Here is a 19,961-nt window from a genome sequence, read left to right on the forward strand (position 1 = left end):
GATGTCTTCTTTCTAATTAAGTAATGTGACAAATTAAAATAAGGTGTACAAATAAATTAATTACATCAAATTTCATATCATTAGAACACATAATAATGGAACCCATAATCTTTTATACCGTGTCAATTTGCATCACTCATTGAATTTTGGTGTAAATGCATATGAATAACATGGACAACAAAGTTTTTTTTTGGCAATTCGACAACAAAGTGCTTTTGGATATTTATAAATTGTAAGAACAATCCATAAGCAAAAACAAATACAAATCCATATTTGACACGTACCCAACTAGCCATATGATATGCAAAAATATGCAATTACATACCCAGCTACCCATACATTTGACAAATAGACAAAATGAAAATATCTATTGTTGAATTATATATCTTACAGAAGTTTAAAATATGCAATTACTTGACAAATAAAAGCAACCAACTACCGTGGGCAAAAAAAAGGCAACCGTCTTCAAAATATGCAATTATATGTCTTCTCATGTTTAATGTATTTTCTTTATATATATTGTCTTTTTTGTCGAATTTGCAGTGTAAATTTATGATTGCTTAGGTAATTCTTTAAAGGTCATTGCTTCAAAATTTTACCCGAATTAAAATGTATAAAGTATGCAACTATATATATATATTTTAAATAAAACGATACATTATTTACATTAGCTGGAATTACAGATGTCGTCATAGAGTACGTCCTGAACGACGTCAGCGGCTCCTCAACCCACACACATAAATCAGAAACTGACAAAGCATACCTAACAAATCAGTGAGCTACTCCAGGGGTATGGTTAATGGAGGTCACCACAAAGGACATAACTATTTATTATACCAACGGTGAGTGTCGGACTGTTGGATCATGCAACAATGTAAATGAGGCGGGCCATCATCTGAATCTCGTAGTCACTTTACTGATGCGGGCCAGCCTACGAGCCACTTTACTGATGCAGTTTTGCCCCATCCAATCAAAGGAAGGTAGGGGTCGGCAATGGCTAGCCCGGCCCAAATTTTTTGGGTTCGGGCCAGATTTGAGCTTGAATTATAGAAGCCCAATAGGGCTTTCGGGCTGGGTTTGGGCTTTAATACACAAGCCCAAGGCCCGCCCATCGGACTTTGGCTTGCGGGCTTGGAGGGCCGGGCCGGGCTAGGCCCGAACGGGCGGCCCAAAGCCTATTTAGACACATATATATCTTCAAAAAAAAAAAAATATAGGATTTTGGCTATATTGTGATTTGAACATGAGACCTCACATAACAAGCTTCAACTCTCAACCAACTGAGCTGACTAGTTTATTTGTCAAGTTTGTGAATCATAACATATTTAATAACTCTTTCGTTTATTTACTTCAATAAATTATTAATATGCTTATTAAGTTATTATATAATACTATTATGTTAGTAATAGTGTAATACCATAAATAATAAACTTTTAAAATTATATACAACATTACAACTATAATAAAACATAAATGTACATATGTATTATTATATATTTTATTACATATTTTTATAAACAAACGATGCAATTGTGTTGTCAACGATCCAAACCGTTCAAATTTTAGTTCCTCACTCAAAGATAATTTGTGCAAAAAATTAGCTCAATCGGAGATGTAAAAGTGACATAATGGTGGTCAAATTAATGAACGATCGTGGTTTTTCTAATGATCATCGAATGGGTAGATGAATTTCGATTTAGCCGATTTTTTGTACGGATGATCTTTGACTATGAACATAGAAAATGAACAGGTCAGATTGTTGAATCACGTTGTGGTCTTCATAATTATGGAAACAATAAGGTTTCAACGGGAAAGTTATTAGAATTATACTCTTCAAGTGTATTTATATGTAGAAGCTCACATATCGATCTTGTTTTCAACGATCCGAACCGTTCAAGTTTTAGTTCTCCACTCAAAGAGAATTTTTGCAAAAAATTAGCTTAATCGAAGATGTAAAAGTGATTTTTCTAAATGTAACGGTGGTCGAATTAATGAACGATCGTGGTTTTTCTAATGATAATCGAATGGGTAGATGAATTCTGATTTAGCCGATTTTTTGTAAGGATGATCTTTGACTATGAAAATAGAAAATAAACGGTTCAGATCGTTGAATTAATGAAATGACGATTGTGGTTTAATAACTTTAATTATACTTGTATTATAAAAGTTGTATATACACATATACATTTATATTTTATTATACTTGTAATGTTGTATATAATTTTAAAAGTTTATTACTTTATTATTTATGGTATTACATAATTTACACTATTACTATTTACTAACATTATAGTATTATATAATAACTTAATAAGCATATTAATAATTTATTATAGTAAACAAATAAAAAACCTATTAAATATGTTATGATTTTCAAATTGGGCTTTGGGTCGGGCTTTGGGCGGGCCTAAACGGGCCGGGCTTCGGGCGGCCCATGGGCTTCAAGGGGATGGCCCAAGCCCAACCCAAGAGACTTTCGGGCCGGGCCGGGCCGGCCCAATTTTCGGGCCAAATCGGGCTTCGGGCCTAATGGGCCGGGCGGGCTTCGGGTGGGCTTCGGGCCTTGGGCTTTTTGGTGAGGCCTAAAGGAAGGCACTCCCCTCATTACGTGCGGCAGAACTATTAAAAGCTACCTGAGAAATTATTAGGACCTCAGGATTTGCAATTCGTATAGTTGTCCAATACCATATGCCCATGCACATGTCATATATCTACGTTGGCTTTTCTATTATTTGTGAGTTTTAGGAGAGTGTACTCAATCAAGATTTTTAAAGATTTTTAAAGACTTTTGTTAAATTAAAAAGTCAGGAGATACTCAATCAAGATTTTTATATACTTTTAAAAAGTCTATAAAAGTCAGGGGGTACTCAATCAAGACTTTTTAAAAGTCTATGAAAGTCATACGGTATTCAAAATGTCAATGACTTTCACAGATTTCTCAAATCCATAGACTTTGAAAGACTTTTGACATTAAAGTATACATACCAAATCTTCTTATTTCTCTTCCATTCTCCCTTAAGACTTTGAAAGACTTTTGAGAAAAGGCTTCCCCTTTTCTCACTCCGCCTCCTTTAGCATTGCATGCGCGCGTGTATGTCCCTTCCAACATTGATACACATATTCCTTATATTGTCTTATCACTATGCCATTACATATAAATAGACCTGTCATATACGGTTTTAACTTCAGACTTCAGTGCTCCAGAAGTTAGTTTTATGGGTTTACAACATGTCAATTATAATATATTGTTCCACCCTTTTATTTTTTGTATGTTTACGTTGAGAGTTTCAAGGATGACTTGAGTTAAATTTATCTGTTAGATACAATAATAAAGAGATTAGTTCAACATTATTTAAATTTTTGACTTATATGTTAAGTAGTAATACAACATTATTTCTTTCAAATTTTAAAACTTATATGCATTTCTCATTATGTATTATTTTATTTTTTAATTTAATTGGCTTCACACTTGGAAGCTCGTTTTCGTCAACGTTACCTGAATTTAACGTTATCCATATAACATTGAATAGTAAGTTTTGATAAATATTGAAGACCAGTTTTAGATCATTCAATATATTAGTAGGTTTCTTAACAATCTTGATTTCTTGGAGATTATTCTTTCATCAACTTGTCATTTTTTGTTTGATTTCACTACTTTTTCATTGCCCTTCTGTTTTATTTCATTGCGTTTTCATTGCCCTTTGTGATATACGGATGCTATTATTTTACAATATTTCACAATGATATTTGTATCAAAAAGTCATTGAAAATCTATCAATGTCTATGAAAGTTTTTTAATAAAACTTTATGAAAGTCTATAAAAGTCTATAAAACTCTTTGAAAGTCTATTATAATTATGAAAGTCTATTATAATTCTGAAAGTCTGTCACTTAAAAAGAGTCTTTAAAAATCTGGAACCCTCCTTAGTTAGGAGTGCAGTTATGAATACCAAATATATATTCTAAATTTAAATTTCAAATTATGTGTTAGTATATCTGTTAATATTTTATTTATTGTAAATAAATAAATATAAAATGGACTCTGATATTAACAAACTGCCATATGTATTTTTAAGATCAAAATTTGAGATACAAATTTAGAATTCGCACATTCATAATGAAAACTTAGCTTTATAATAATAAAAAAGAGATATGATTTTTTCACCAGTTAGTGTAATTGTATAAAATAAGTTTCAACATCTATATCACGAAATTATTATAAGATATAGATGTTCTCATTTTCATGTTTGCATTTTTTCTTCTAGAAATTGAAATGCATATTCAAGTTTATTATTATTATTATTATTATTATTATTATTATTATTATTATTATTATTATTATTATTATTATATATATGCTGCGCATATGATCTAACGTGTTTTTTTTTTATCCCATCGCATATGATAAACGTTGACAAAAAATGACGTGCGACTTTAACCAGGTATCTTTGCTGCATGAGGTGCAAGTTGAAAATAACTTACCTATCCCCGTATAAGGGGATAGGTGATATCACAAGAGAGAGAGGAAGAGAGAAAGAAAGAAAGAAAGAGAGGGGGGATGGGGATGGCAGGTGGCATCTCTTAGGGTACAGGTAAGTTCTTCTCGATGCAGGTTACGATTGAATGCCACTTCACCCACTCGGTTGTCCTTTATTTTCATTACTCAGTGCTCCAATTGGTTAGCCGTTATTCATTTATTCTAGCTCCCTATACATGGTAAAAGTAAAAAATCATTCTCCAACAAACCATAATTAATATATAGGGCTAATGGGATATTAGCCCTAGAATTTATATTTTACAAAGTTTAACACCATAAATTTTTAATTAATAGGTTAGACCCAAATTTAAAATTCTATGCCATATAGATTAACAATAAGCTACTAGTTTTCCCTTATTTACAACTTATGCTATTATGGAGTTAATATTTGCTACAATTTTTTTTCCCCGATAAAATTCCTAAACTTTAAGAATCCATTAAGTGAATGGAATTGGGCAACTTTTGTGGCGTTAGTTTTGCTACAACCTGGCATGTTGTAGGAATAGTAATGGATCCCAAAGATGTATATATCTCAAACAATTACATAGGTTAATTAATATATTTTAATGCACGTGACCATTGTGGGGGCAAAAATTTTAGCAAAAGGCCTCGACTTTTACCCCTTGTCTCAGTTGAAGATATGACATTCAAAGTGTTATAATTAATGACTCCTAGTTTATTTAAGTACCAACCAAAAACTTTATGTTAATTCAGTCATAAACACTATTTAAAATTGGTCAAGTGACCAATTTGTGAAGGGAAAAACATCTTTTTAATCACTGTTAAAAAATAGTAATACAAAAACTAAAAGAATTGAAAAAAAATTAAAAAAATTTGGGAGGGACTAGGGAGGATTCAGTACCCTCCCCACCACCGACCCCCCTCACCCATACCCGCACGTTGAGAATGTAAGGGACGACATTGTGGTTGACGAGGTCTAGGTAGAGCTCAAGAGCGTCAGCGAGCACCTTGTTCTTCTAGAGGTATTCGTGGAGTTCAATTTCAGAGTTAATTGGCTAAGGAGAGAGAGAGAGAGAGAGGTCGCAGAGGGAAATGGGGTCAATGCGCAGGTGGAAAATTCTATTAATGATATATATTTTTTATAATTATTTTTTAGGAGAAAATACGTTTTTGCCCCCACAAATTGATCATGTACGGGTTACGTGACCAATTTTAAACGGTATTTATGATTGAATTGACGAAAAATCATTGATTGGTATTTTAAGTAAACTAGGAGTCCTTAATCTTTAATTGGAACACTTTGAACGTCGCATCATCAACTGAGACAGGGGATAAAAGTCGAGGCTTTTTGCTAGAATTTATGCCCCCACAATGATCACGTGTGGGTCACGTGACCAATTTTAAATGGCAGTTATGATGGAATTGATGGAAAGCCCTTGATTGATACTTAAGTAAACTAGGAGTCTTTAATTAGAATACTTTGAATGTCGCATCCTCAACTGAGACAAGAGGTAAATGTCAAGGCCTTCTGCTAAAATTTTTCCTTGCATATTTCTAATTTAATTGTGTTGGTTCTTTATTAGTCTATTTTTTATACGTTAGTCTATTTTCTTAGCTCTTAGGGTTAGCCCAAGTGATGAGGGTGAGTGTAGTAAGGGTTAGGATTCAATTCCCTTTAATGTAACCCAAAAAAAAAAAAAAAGATAAATTATTTGAAGTTTGTTTATGTTCGTCCACCACCTGGAAAAAAATATCATTTTTTATTTTTCAAGGCCATTTGTTTCTTGAATAATTATTGTGGTTATTTATTTATTAGTGCAGGATCACCATTATCAATTAATATTAAAAGCACCAAAATTTAAAGAGCAATAATAACCGTTTTAAAAAATAAATAATCAAACAATGAAGAAAATTAACGTCTAACATGTAGTTGAGGGCATAAAAGATATTTATAAAATCTAAATTTAAGAAAAGGTTGACTAGAATATATATATATATATAAATATAAAGTGGATAAGTTGGCAACTAGTCCAATAGTCTAACACATAAAAAAAAAAAAACATGAATTTTAATTAAATAAATATGAGTTTGAACTTTGAAGGTGGTTTTCCTAATTTACTATAATATATTGTTGAAACCAAGTCCAATCTAAACTTAATAACATCGTCCTTTGCTTTTCCAAGTAGTGACAATACATAAATGCTGAATGAATGTGAAAGAGACAAAACTATAAGGGGAATTGAAACACTATTTGTATCCACCCTATATATTTACTTATTGTATCTTCCATAATTCTCAGAAACAACGTACAGCTCATGCATGCAGCCATGGAGGATTACCCAAAAGTTGTAGTGAAGAATGAAATGAAAAAAATTACTGTGCCGAATTGAAATGTTTAAAGACCGACATTCAAATTAATAAAATAGATAATCATATCACTCAACCTTACATTAAGATAGATATATAACTAAGAACAATCTGTTATAATTAAGAGTACGTAGATGGAGAACTTGTAAAAGTTTTGTCTAATTCTATTTGATCTATTAATGTATGATCTTGAAATCAAGTGATAACTATTGTGTTTGGTTACTAGATTAATTTGTTGGCCAGTTGGCATTCCGGTTTTGCTCCCTACACTACATAAATATATTGAAAGTTATAAACTTATAATTAGCTAGCTCATGTGGCCAAAAAAAATAATTTGCTAGCTCCTACGTACGTGTACGTGCGTAGATTTATAACATGTTTACATTTTATCCACCAAGACTCTGGGTCAATTTTAATTTACCACTTAAAAAAAAAAATCACATTGCCACTTGGATTTTGTAAGGGCTATTTTGGCCTTTTTGAATCCCTACGACATTCCAAAAGTGCTTAAGGCTTTGTTTTTTTTTTTTTGGCCAAAAAGGCTTTGGTTATTCATGCATCAACAAATTGATCTGGTTCTTCTCCTAAACTTCCATGTCTAAATAAACAAGCTCATAAATGCTTTAAGAATCATAAGGACCTAAAAAGACCAAAATATTTCTTAAAAATTGATCAAATCACTACAACAAAAGTGAGCAATTCTCACTTTTTTTTTTAACCAAATTTGCTCCAGATTGCAATTGCTAAAAAATTTGGTCAATGGATACTGTTTTGCCTTTGACCCATATGGCAACTCCCTTTTTAGTTTGTGAAAACTAACTAATGTATATGGGTATGGCTTATGGGGTGACTAATTATTCTAACTAACCATTATTAAAAATGGTACTTGGTGCAACTATTGAGCAGGAGCTGCTTAAACAGTGGGAAATGAAATAAAAGTAATTTACACTATTGTGAAATCACTAATTGCATAACAGTTGGAGGGTTAAGCAATAATTAATAGTTGCTGAGGCACACTTTCCAATACACTGTGAGATCCAACCCATAAACCTTCTAATTAATGTGAGTAGCTTAACATATTATATGACCCTAATAATCAAACAGATGGGAGAGAGGAATGGGAGACGCCTAATTGACACTGGAGGTGCTAAACCACCCTCTCTGAATTGAGAGTTTCAATTAGTTGGTCTAATCTGTCTACTTCATTGTTAGTTTGCCTAAAATCCTTCCCAATCCCTCTCTTCACCCTCTTCACCCGCTTCGCTTCACTTTGACAAATCAGTTTGCCCTAAAATTCTCCCTCTCGAACTCCTTCGCTAGGTCGCTCTCTCTGTCTCTATCTCTGTCTTTTTCTCTGCCTCAATGGCCCTCTACATCGAAACCCAAGAGCACAATCCCTCATTCGCTCTCTCCTCTCGACCTTTTCAAAACGCTAAAGCCCAAACCCAAATACTTCAAAATACAAGCAGCCACTCGCTCAGCTCCCTCTCTGTCGTCCCTACCTCTCGATTTCCCTCTCCCAAAGAATCGAAGATGCCCTGGAAGCCCTAATGCCCAAACGCAGGAAAAGGTAACTTTTGTACTTTGCAGTTTTTTTTTTCGCTTAATGCCTGGATGTTAGATTTCTGATGGGATGTTTTGTTTTCTGAAAAAGTGTATATTTTCATGTTACAAGTTAATTTCTTCTTTGCAAATCTCTAATCTTTTCTATTATTATTTTTGTATAAGTATTTGATTTACAGGTGATGTGTAGTGACACCTGTTGTACATTCTGATGGTGCTATGTTAGCTGCTAATTTTCCCACTCTTCCCCAGATTGGCCCATGTTTTATGGGTGGATACATTCTTGATTGAGAGACATTATCTTAGTTTTTTCCTTTTCCTTTCTAACCCATAACCACTTCAGAATCTTATAGTTTTTATACTGACTTAAATGTTTAATGAAAGTTTTAAGATATGGGGTAGCTCGCTAAGAAATCTGTGGTACATTTTCTATAATACCTTTATCACTGACATTTTTTTTTTTTTTCTTGAAATCAATGTTAGCAGGACATTGTTAACTATATCTGTGATGATGATGATAAAAAAGCTGTAGAGCTTGTTGGCTCAAATACAGTAAATTAATTTTCAGTTCAATGCTTCATGATTCTTGATGTATCTATGCAATGCCTGAAGATATGATTTTAAGTTCAGATGCACTCAACACTTTATTTTACTCGCATATAACCTTGTTGGGCTTTGCTACATCTTCACATGGTGAAGGACTTAGTCATTATACAATTAAATGTGTTTATGTGATTTTCCTTGTGAGGTGAATACTTTCATTATTCTGCCCACTGATTTTATTCCTCGTGCAATCTTAGTATCTCTGATTAGTTTTCTACGTTGAAATCTTACATGTTCCTGCAATTCAGACATTTAGTAGGTCCGCTTGATTTCAGTTTTTCCACTCATAGGTTGTCATGTGTTTAGCTTTGAACCTTCAATATTATGATAGAGTACGCCATTGGTCTGCACTAATGTGATTAATTTCCTTTTTCTAACTACTCTTTCTTGTTCACATAGGCTGGAATGCACATATATGCAAGGGCAGTTGCTAGGCTAGGGGAAATCATAACAAGAGTTGTGTGATATGCATATATACCATCATTATATATGATCTGTATGTATACTGTTAGGAAAAAACCATTATATTCTGCGTGCAAATTAGAAGTATAATAAAATTCTTTTACTCAACAACATTTTAATAAGGATAAATGTTGGGACTTTATCTTGTGGGGTATGCTTTTTCAAGTTTTCAACTGTATTTCTCACTTGTTCTGGTTGACTTTTGTAGGTATACTTTCAGGCTGATGCTTCTTGTTCTTTGATTATAAATTGATTATTTGGTTATTTATTTTTTTGATCTGGAGGTGCTGCTTTGCTCAATTTATTTAACGATTCAGTACTTGGTTTGGGATTCTAATCGATCAAACTAATAAAAATTCAATGCAGGAGAATCTTCCTCCTGAGTTCAAATTTAATCCTACATATGAAGAAAGTGTTATCTATGTTGAAGGGTTTCTGGTTAGTTTCATGTCAAAAGTTGTAGCAGTTGTTTATCTCAGAAAGTGTGAGGCTTGGGACCTCCCAGGTAGTTTAATTTTCTGTTTACATGCTTCATGCTTTAGTATTTTGTATGTTTGTCTTCTTCCCCTATTATCTTATCAATTTTCATCTAATGTGTCCAATTAGTTGGAATGTTGACGTAGTTAACTAGTCCTTTATAATTAATTCTAGGTGTCCAATGATTTTCTTTATTATTGTGTAAGTAATTTGAGAATTTAGGTGTTATAATTGATTCTATATATGTTTTAATGTACTTACAAGGTCCACTTTGCATGTTAACCCTGCTATGCTCTATTACTTTTCTGTTTTTAGATTGAATGTTTTCCTTATTCATATAGATTGAATCAAAACTATGAAATAAGGTTGAAGATCTAGGACTAGCATGAGAGTCTGTTGATGATTTTCCATTCATTTTTTATGGTAATGATCAAAAGGTATGTTTTCACTTCTATTAATTAAATACTTCGATAATGGCATGTTTCTAACTCTGAAATATGATTTTTTGGTTCTCTTACAGATTTCTGTATTTGTTATATGCTCATTATCACAGCAGCTTGTATACAGTTAATTTACATTTGAAATGAGGGCCACTTCTGACAAGGGAGAAGAGATGTCAGCTAATCCATGAGCAGGGTGATATGATCATAGTAAGAAAGCTTTTTCTAGTATTTTGATTGGTATTTTAGTTCAGTGAACATAGTCCCCTTGAGATGAAATTGAGTGAACTTGGTGCTTTTTACTTAGGTGATGGTCTTGGTCTATAACAGCAAGTTTGGTTAAAGATGATGTGTTCAATGTTTTGATCTGTCTACTTGGTTCCGTTTGGACCTTTTGTTTAGGGGAATGATTTTTAATATGTGATGTAATGGAGATGGCAGGCTGATAAGTCTAGTATGTTTTGGTCAACAAGTTTGGAACACTTAAAAGTATTTTATGGTATGTAATGGTTGACTTACAATATATAAATATGCAGTTGGCTTCAATTTGGTTATCTGGTACAATTGGTTCCATTTTAATTTCCGATTTTGTTTGTAAACTCGCTTGTGTGTCAAGTGTTCTTAGTATATATGTATTTTCCAATCCTTTGGAAATGCACATGATACAGGTTGAAAATCATGCAGTACATACTGTATTTTCCAAGAATAGCATAAAAGAAATGCTCTACATCATGTACTGCAGAACGTGCTTAATTTACAAATTCATAAATTTCAAATTAATTTCTATTCCAATATATGTTTTCATGCAACTATAAAATGAAAGTAAGGCTCTTATATATTAGTGGTTGAATCCATTGCAAAAGGCAGCTTTTATGAAACTATAAAATGAAGGTGAGGCTTGCAAATATTAGTAGCTAGATCCATTGCAAAATGCAGTTCCTAAGCCACTTCAGTAATGAATTGTGCAACTAATTCAGAAACCATTCTCTAAGGTGACTCGATTCAGCCACTAACGCTTCCACAAAACAGTAATGGTTTGATTCACTTAGCATTGGACTGCCACATTAGTTGGTTTGCTGGCTGTCTACATCAATGTCAGGTTTGATGAAGTTAGCCAACCATACTATTTTTGGGGGTGCTGAAGACCAGTAGCCACCCCATTCTGTACAACCATCAGCATTTTAGTGACTGTATAGTGGCAATTGGTCTAGCCAACTCAATTTAGTTGCTAATGGAGCAATAGATGTAGGAAAAAAATGGTGAGTGTTGCCCATATTTGTTGTAGTGAATACACGTGCTTTTTTTTTTTTTTCAAAGATACTGACAAAATTGGAGATCAGTCATTGTAAATAAATTGAAAGTCCAGGTGGCAATGTAGTTCAATTTTTTTATTTTTTATTCAAGTAGTAAATTGATATTGACTCGAAAGTCTACGTGGTTAAAGTGTCAAAAACCCAATTTATAACCTTTACATTTAAGTGAAACTTGAGTAATTTGGTTAACATACAGTACTACTGTTTTTCCTCGGGTTCAGACTTCGGCCGTAGGGTAGGTTCAATTGAGGTAAAACAGTTCAATGTTGGTCTTGGCTCCAGCTCCGAATTTAAATTCCAGATATTTAATTTTACTGGTGGCCTAATTGAACCTATATGGCTATATCCAAAGTATGGTTTAAGCTCCGCTCATTCTCTCAATATGGTTAACTTGTATACAAATAACACACTTAGATACATGTTGTGTGGTAGTCTGTTGCATATATAAAACCATTATGTATATATATATATATATATATATATATTAATTTTGTTTTTGTTGGATCACAAGAATTTAAATCACCAGATTTTGTACTTGGAATGTCACAGTGCTTTTGATGCTGTCCATAAATAATTAAATATTATGAAATTTAGATTATGGCTTAAACTCTACCACTTGAACAGTTCTCTCATCTTCAGACAAAAAGAAAAAAGAAAAAAGAATCCTCTCCTCTCATTCATTAATTGTGAGTAAAGACGTAGAGAACAACTTATTACTCAATCTGTTTAATTATGTGGTGGTTTGGTTTCCACTTAAGCTTAATTGATCAGTTATTATATATTTATATGTAGTCGCAGAATCAATTTCAGGCAAATTATTCAGCCTGGAGATGTCACATATATGAGTAGCAACAAATGAAAGATACTCTTTCAACTTCTGGTTGTGTTGACAGATTCTTCTTGTATACATATAGCAATTTTTGTGTGGCAATTTTTGTTTTGCTTGGTTGGCCGTGTTCCATAGTTGAGGGCCTTGAGGCCCGAATTCGACCCATATAAAGAGGGTTGAACACTTGAACTGAACCAGATTCATTAAAGTACTTGGGCCGGGTCACAGGCTATAGGGCTGCAGACCACCGGTAAGACTACAGATGCCATATATGAAGACGATCCATGAACCTCTTGTAGATGAGATGATCTTGATCGCTTAACAAAATCAATAGCTCTTTAACACTACGTTCTCTAGTTTGCTGGGTAATTGATATACAAATCGAGTAAAATAGAGTAATTTGATATAATATTTAATTATTTGAAAATTTGAAAATTTTATCTTTTAATTATAGCAAGCCCAATGGTAGTTATTTAAAGGGATAATTTTAGCACTCTAATTTTTTAGATAAAGAGACGTTTTTGCTCCTCAAAATTGGTATTTTTTTACTGAAACCCTTAATTGAGCCAAATAAAAAATTTAGAATCCTTAATTAGAACAAAATGAATGTCATATCCTCAACTATGACAATGGTGACAATGGGTATAGTATGAGTCTTTTTGCTGAAATTATTCCTTATTTAAAATAACACTTGTTGCAAGTTTGCAACTTTGAGTTGGACTTGAAAGTTGGGTCCAAATGCATGGTTCAATTTCCTAGTTGCAGTAACCTGCCAAATATTGATGTTTACTAGTTTCTCTTAAACGATAAAAATGCTTTATTGCAAAAATATTATTCAGATTATGAGACTTGTGTGCAAACATTAACCAAACTAAACAATTTTCTCATTTGCCATCAAATATTTCAAAATGGAGCTAATGTGGCACTATCATTATAAATATTTCAATGACAACTTTATTTATTTATTTTTTTTTTGAAAATGACAACTTTAAATTAAGACTAATATTAAATATATTTTGATAATTTTGTTTTAATATTAAATTAGGAATTTTGGTAATTATCTTTCATTCTATAAATTTTATTTCCGCTTAATTTTCGTCGCATGTTTTGTACTTTGCGATATTTAGATTGATAAAAATTATAGAAGTTAAAATTTAATTTTAAGACTTCGAGAGAATAAAACTCAAGTGAGTCCAAGGGATTAAATTTCGATTTTAAGGGGTTCCGAAATTTTAACACGTATTCGACAAAATTTCGGAATATTTCGGCGAAATATTCGAAATTTCGGCGAAATTTCGGGCGAAATTTCGAATACCCTTAAGAGCAAATTTTTCTAAATTTAAGAGAAATTTCGTGGAAATTTCCCAGGACCCCAACTAACCCAGCTAACCCGTAACCCTCATTTTCTCACCTGCACAGTCGGCCAGTCGCACACCCTTCTCGATCTGCAGCGCCGTCGCTCGCCTCTCTCGATCTGCATCGCCGCCGGCTCGCCTCTCTCCTCCGTCTTCTCGGACTGGACTGAAGGCTGAACGAAGTCATCCAGCTCTCTCTTCTCTCTCTATCTTCTCTGTTTGTGCTCTCGGACTGCTCTGTCTCCGGCCACCACCTCGAAGCATCCGGCCTGGCCACCTCGAAGTCGAAGCCACTCCGAGTCTCTCTCTTAAGTCTTAACCAGTTAACCCCGAAATCAGTTTGGAGTTTTAGACTTTGGGTTGATTTGTAACTGTAAGTATGTATGATTTTGTATGATTAATTGATTACCTATTAATATTATCAATTTATCTTATATTAATATCTTATATTATCAATTTATCATTACCTATTAATATTTAAGGATCAGAATTAATTATATGATTTTGGGTTGATTTATATAAGATAAATTATATTGATATTGGGTTGATTTATATAGATTTAGAATTAATTGTATGATTTTGGGTTGATTTTGTTTTGTATAATTTGTATGATTTTTGGTTAATTTTGAATCTTTAATCGTATAATTTTGGAATTGATTGTATAATTTTAGGTTGATTTTGATTTGTATGATATATAAATATTGATATGGAAGTTGAAAGTGGTGATATGATATGGAATTGGAATTGGTATGATTTGTTAATAATTAATATGGAATTTGTATGATTTGTTAATAGTATGAATCTAATATGTATCATGTATGGAATTGCCGAATTGGTAATTTAGAATTAGTGAAATTAATATGGAGTTGGTAATAAATTAATAATTAATATGAAATTAGTAATATGGAAATGAAATTGGTGATATGATATGAAATTACAAAATTAGTAATATGGAATTGCCAATTGGTAATATCAATATGATATGAAATTACTAATTAGTAATAAGTTAATAACTAATATGATATTAATTTCTTTGTGATATACTGATATGATATTAATATAGAATTTAACTCTCTTGTTAATTGTTATTGTTCTTGTGTTACTGTGTATGTCTTTTTGTTATTAGGAATTTAGAATTCAATGGCCAGTGGAGGGAGATCACGTGATCCAGCTTGGGATCATGCCGATCCACTACCGGGTGGCAGACAAGGTTCAATATGCAAATATTGTGGCCTTGTAATGAAGGGTGCTGGACTGACACGCTTGAAATACCACCTTAGTGATATGGATCCTGGACACAATGTGCAGCGATGCAATAGTGTCCCACCAGAAGTGAAACAATTCATCATTGCAGGGATGCATCACAAACAACACCAAAAAAGCAAAAAAATACAAAGGATGGAAGAGCTCAGAGAAGAGCTTCGAGGACAAGGTCAGATTGAGCTGAGTGATGATGATGAGGATGATGATGATGAGGATCATAATGATGATATGGGGCCTCAAGAGCGAAGAGAATTTCGGGCTGCACTTCGAGCCTCTAGAGCAGCAGAATGGGAGATGGAACACTTACATAAAGTCCCAAACATGGGACAAGGTTCTGGGTCTAGTAGTGGTGCACAGATGCGAAGAGGATCAAGCATGAGGGAATCACGACCAACACCTCCAGTAGCACCAAGCTTGTACAAGACAGCTCAAGCACGCCAAAATAGTGTTAAAAATCTCTTTTCCGAAGGGTCAATCAAAGATGGGATGCAACGCTTGATCAGCAAGTTCTTCATATATGAAAATGTTCCTCCTTCAAAAGCAGCATCTCATCATTTCAAAAATTTGGTGATAGGATGTCAACAGGCAGGAGTAGGAGTGGAACCTCCAACACCCTATCAGATACGCACCAGATTTTTGGACCAGGAGTTTCAAGAAATGCAAGAGCATGTAAACAAATTGAAGGCCGATTGGGCAACTTATGGTTGCACAATCATATGCGATGGTTGGACAGGTCCAACCAAACTGTCTATCATAAACTTCATGGCCTACTCAAGAGGGAAGTCGGTATTCCTTAAGTCTGTTGATTCTTCAGATTGCATAAAGGATCATAAATATATTTATGGGCTACTGAAGGATGTAATCACGGAGGTTGGAGAGGAGAATGTTGTTCAAGTTGTGACCGACAATGGTTCCGCATTTGTCAAAGCAGGTAAGAAGTTAATGAACAAATACAATGTGTACTGGACGTCGTGTGCAGCACATTACATTGATCTAATGTTTGAAGAGATGGGGAAGAAAGAGCAGATTGCTAATGTGATTAAAAAAGCCAGAATGATCACGAATTATATTTACAACCATAATTGGTTGTTGGCAAAGATGCGAGAGATCACGAAGGGAGATATTGTTCGTCATGGTGCCACCCGATTTGCTACAAACTATATTGCATTAGATAGTTTGTATGGTAAGATGATGGGGCTGAAGCAATTGTTCACCAGTGATGATTGGGGTCGTAGCAATTTCCGGCGTTCAGATGCAGGCATCACGGTTGAAAATATAGTTATTGATCACTCTTTTTGGCAACAGGTGCATAAGGTGTGCGGTCTGTTTGAACCTCTCTACGTAGTTTTACGTATTATCGACACAAAAGTGTATCCTACAATGGGATCAATTTATGAGTTAATGCGTGTCGTGAAGGAAGAGCTAGAGAAAAAAAAACAGGGTGCACGGTGGGTAATAAAAATCATCAACGATCGATGGTTTAAAACGTTACAACACGATTTGCAAGCAGCAGGTAACCCAATAATTTATTTGTTATTTTGGTTCCGCATTTTTTTTAATTGATTTAGCTTTCAATTAATGAACTAAATTACTAATTATATATTTCTATATTTACTTGATGCATGGTTGCAGCCTATTATTAATTTGAATCATCGCTATCAATATAGACCTGGCGTTGGAGATGATGGTGAACTTATTCGGGCTGTGCACAACGTAGTCTCCAAATTGGATCCCTATTCACCAGAAGTTGGCCAATTTGGAAATGAGGTAAAAATAATTTACCATAAGGCCCATAAGAATCCTTACGAAAAATATTAATACTTTATAGAATTTGATTGTCTTAAATTATTTATTTGATTGATATTGTATAATTTGTATTGTATTTGTATCTAGTTAACATATTTTAAAGATGCCCGGAAAATGTTCGGAGAGCGAGCTGCAAAGGCCGCTAGATCACGAATGTCTCCTAGTGAGTATACATCTTACTTGTATTAGTTAGATTAACTTAATTATTTATTTTTATAGTTACACTTACACAAACAAATTTTTCATTTCAGGTGAATGGTGAATCATGTATGGGAGTGATGCGCCTACTGTGAGGAAGTTAGCCATCAAAGTTTTATCACAAACGGCGTCATCATCAGCTTGTGAAAGAAACTGGAGCACTTTCGCACTCATACACACCAAACAACGAAACAGGCTCTCATATAGTAGGTTAAAAAAAATGGTATATTGCTACTATAATATGAGGCTTGCACTTCGAGACAAGAAAGCAGAGGAGGATCGCGTTGATGAATATGATCCGCTGGATATATATGATACTGCTATAGGGGATGATGATGTGGAGGAAAACCAGCTTTATCAGTGGATTAGGCCCCTCCATTTAGATGATGATGCAGGCAATCCAGACCCTGATATTGCAGCTCAAGCACGTCAGGAAGGTATCAATGTGGACAGAGTTCTAAATGAGGAGGTGAGCCCTACTACAAGTTTGAATGAACTTATGCAACCAAGGTCGACACATCGTACTGAGCCAGTTCCCACTAATCCTTCTCGATCAGGCAACTCTAGCACAAAATCGGGCACTCCTACCAACAGTGGAGGTAGAGGTAGTGGTGGTGGTGGTGGTGGAAATGAAGATGTCACTGGACATTCTCAAGAGTATATGAGCCCATTTTCTGTCGAAGCACACTACACACATGCAACACAAGATGAGGATCATGGGAGTAGGCGTGCCGGACCAGGAATTGGTGCCATAGGAAAAGACTATAGTCGCAGACAAAGAGGTCATGAGAGTTTGGCACAAGAAGAAGAGGATTCATTATCCACCACTTTTGGCTCTATGGGGGTAGGAAGTGACAATTACAATTATGGGCAAAACCCTCCAATATTCTACCCACCACATCTGCCTTACTTGGTTGAGTCTGATAGTAACTCATTGGCACAACAAGAGACAAACTCTTCAAATGAGTATGCTTATGGGCAAATTCAACCACAACAGGTTCCTGATCCATATGGTTAGCATGTTGGCAATTACATGCAAAATTATGCTGGAGAAGTATCTTGGGATAATTATTCTTCACATTACACTTACTCTGGACATGATGATACTGAAGACAGCGGAAATTTTGAACATCCTAGAAACTCTATGTGGTATTGATTACTTTTGTAATTCATGTGGTAATATTATAGTAAAAATAAAATTGAGCTGTTATTGAAGTAATTATTAATTAGTGAAGCATTTTTTTAACAGTATTTACCTCCAGCGCGCATTATATTCATCACATATCACATGAAACCTACCATATAATTTGGTTTTTTTCAATGTTTTTTATCAATGTAGTAGATAATATGTTAAATAAACATATGGTGAAGTTTCATTCAAAATTTCCGTATTTTGATAATAATTTTCGTCATTTCCGTCGAATTTTTGTCGAAATTTAAAAATTTTCGAAATTTTCGTCGAAATTTTATTACTTGAGTGAGTCCATAGAATTTTACGAAACACATTTCGGGATGCTGACGAATCTATTTTTAAAAGTTAAAGAATCTATTTTGTGAAAGTTAAAAAAATCTTAGAATAAAGTAAAAATCAGAAAATAAGTGGGGATGCTGACGTAGAGACACTGATGTGGTAACTGTCTACGTCTTCGGTTCACTTTAACAGAAAGTTCGCTTTAACTGTCTACCTATTTAGCTATTAGCTGAACTTTCAACTGCATTGGACCATTGGTGTTGAATTAAACTTTTATATAGTACCTTTGAGGAAAAAAAAAAAAAAAAAAAAAACTTTAATACAGTACTAGAGTAAGAAGATGATACAATGCCCGCATTAACATTTTTTCTTTTTGGCAATGGGATTGCGCACATTAACCTTAATTATAAGAATTACAAAGAAAGCTTTTATACATTAATTAACTGAAGCAAATCTTGCTTAAGAAATCAACTAACTTGTCAGCTTCTATACGTACAACGTTAGATTTGACCAAACGGTATGTTGTTGACCACAAATTTTTTTGCTCCGCATAATCTAGAGAACATGATGATGATATTTAGGCTTTTTTTATGAGAGATTTCATATTTGAAGATAAATAATGAAGTTATTGTGGGACACTCTTAAATTGTACTTTGATAATCTGTGTACATTTTAAATTTACATTCAATCATCATTTAAAAAAAAAAAATTATTTAAGGTGCTCTAATTAGGAGCTCGAAATAAGAAATAATGTTAAGTCAAACCCCAACCGGCCTAAAACTTAAGTATAAATCCAAATTGCAAGTTCACCGAGCACTACAATCTAAAATATCTGCAAAGTAAAACATGCATCTACAACTTAAAAAATGTCATCGATCTGTAAGCTAAAAAAATGCATCTGTAACTTAAAAATATGCAGATGCAATGCGCTCGGTAGTGCAAATTTCCATCTCCACCCGCGCATACACGAACAGATTGGACTAGAACTTAATTTTTTAATTGGCTAGGTTTGTAGTTAAAAATATTTTAAAATGTGGGTTTATGAGTAAAATTATTTAATCATTAATTAAATAATGATCATTTTAAGTGTTTACTAAAATTATTATATTTGTATATTTATTTTATCACAGTTGAAGTGTTAATGATTTCCAATTCCAATTAATATGCCACAGATGAAGTTGATTGTCGCGAGGACCATTCTACTGGCCTAATAATCAACTTCTGACACGATTGATTATCAATCAATTGGTATGTTTATAATTAATTGGTGAGTACAAGCTATAAGAGTGAACAGAAGTGTGATTGAAAGCCTCAATT

At 33.6% G+C, this 19,961-nt stretch overlaps 1 long non-coding RNA gene and 1 pseudogene across 2 annotated transcripts; both read left to right on the top strand.

Annotated features, from left to right (window-relative positions):
- The first annotated feature begins 7,984 nt into the window (after positions 1-7,984).
- On the top strand, positions 7,985-10,961 carry LOC147295457 (uncharacterized). 2 transcript variants are annotated; one of them, XR_015120657.1, is made up of 3 exons: positions 7,985-8,434; positions 9,859-10,619; positions 10,717-10,961. It is a non-coding gene; the product is annotated as an uncharacterized LOC147295457 (long non-coding RNA). The 2 variants fall into 2 exon arrangements; XR_015120656.1 differs by having other exon boundaries at positions 7,985-10,619.
- A 4,085-nt stretch (positions 10,962-15,046) lies between these two features.
- LOC147295458 (uncharacterized) lies at positions 15,047-18,191 on the top strand (annotated as a pseudogene).
- Positions 18,192-19,961: the final 1,770 nt, after the last annotated feature.

The sequence above is a fragment of the Dryas octopetala genome, chromosome 2 (assembly GCF_963921425.1).
Source record: "Dryas octopetala chromosome 2, drDryOcto1.1, whole genome shotgun sequence".
Taxonomy (NCBI): domain Eukaryota; kingdom Viridiplantae; phylum Streptophyta; class Magnoliopsida; order Rosales; family Rosaceae; genus Dryas; species Dryas octopetala.